Consider the following 1564-nt stretch of genomic DNA (forward strand, 5'->3'; position numbering starts at 1 on the left):
CTATGGAGCTTCAGCCTTGGATAAAGCTCCTAGCTCAGGGGCCAGAAATAGGTCAAGGGCATTCACAATAAGTACCACAGAGGACAAAGTTGTTCCTGCCCTGGCTTCTCTATGAGGTGAGGGCAGAGCAAGCTCAGAGAAGCCCATAGCTAGCCAGGCTGAGCTCAGGACAGATCAATAACAGGCAGGAGCTGACAATGGATGTGAAGGATTCTTTTTTTCCATTACGATATAGCACTTGTTCTGTGTTCTTTACCTCAGATACTGTTTAAGCTAACATAAGACAGACCAACAGGAGAAAAACCTGTTTAGTGCCAATAAATATGGAAGTCCCTTTAGTTGACGCATGCTTCCACAGCAAATAGAATAGAGCGGAGACTGGGTTCAGCAGTGCAAGACACACATTCGTAAGGGAGAAGAATTGCCACTCTTTGTCAGATGGAAATCTTTCTGGTGACAGCAGTTATCTGCACCCCTCCTCTTCCTGAGGCAAGTACTTTTCCTAACCAAGGTTTCCTCCTGACCATCTCTTACGAAAGGACAGCTTTTGAGAGCTACTCCTACATCCAGGGCTTCTCAGGATAACAAGAAGGAAGAATATTAGTGGAGGCAAGGATGGCGATTTCTCCTGAAATCATACTCTGAGGTGGCATGCTTGTCCTGAACCCCAACACTGCCACAAAACATCAAAACTCCTTCAGATTTTCCCAAATACCAAGAGCTTTTGGTTCTTTATATTGAGGCCCTTTTGTTCCTCAGAGACTCTGGACTGGGGATGCTTGAACCCAAGAGCTTAAGCCCAATCTGAAAAAAACCAGCATGTCTCTGTCTAAAACATCACCTGTACTTATGACAACAGACTTCATGGGGGTGGTCAGAGGGAAGAAGGGGAGAAAGAGCAAGAGGTTAAGCAAGGGGTGGGGCTCAGTGGCAGATTGCTCACCCAGCACGCACAAGACCCTGCATTTGTTCCCCAATTCCCATCTCCCTATTTTAAAAGGTACCTCTGGAGCAAGCAGGAGATTGGAAGAATTTGGAGTGGCTGAGCACACAGGGCTACCTGAAGGACAAGTACCCAGAGAAGGCAGCTCCATACCCCAAGTGTCACTCTTCACCCAACCATTGAGCTACCCATCATCAGATCTGCCTTGATCAAAAGTAATGCTTGCTATAATTTTGTGAGCCATGCCAGCAAATTAATCAAGCCCAAGAAAGATGTGAGAATCCACAAAGATATAGTCACGAGCACAAGTAGCAAACTCCTTCCTGGGAAGCTGTGTCTCAAGTTGGAGCAGACTAGTGAGGCTGAACTCACAGTCTGGACTCCGACTCCACTCAGTGTCATAACTGGATTGAATTAGAGGCCAGGTGGTGTATGGCCAGGGATTGTGTGGTATATAAGGGAAGCTGCACACATAGGAAGGGGAAGGGGAGCCAGGTGGTGGTGGCACATGACTTTAATCCCAGCATTTTGGGAGGCTGAGGCAGGCAGATCTCTGAGTTGGAGGCCAACCTGGTCTACAATGTGAGTTCCAGGACAGCCAAGGCTATACAGAAAAGCCCT

Source organism: Mastomys coucha, unplaced genomic scaffold (assembly GCF_008632895.1).
Source record: "Mastomys coucha isolate ucsf_1 unplaced genomic scaffold, UCSF_Mcou_1 pScaffold15, whole genome shotgun sequence".
In the NCBI taxonomy this organism is placed as follows: Eukaryota; Metazoa; Chordata; class Mammalia; order Rodentia; family Muridae; genus Mastomys; species Mastomys coucha.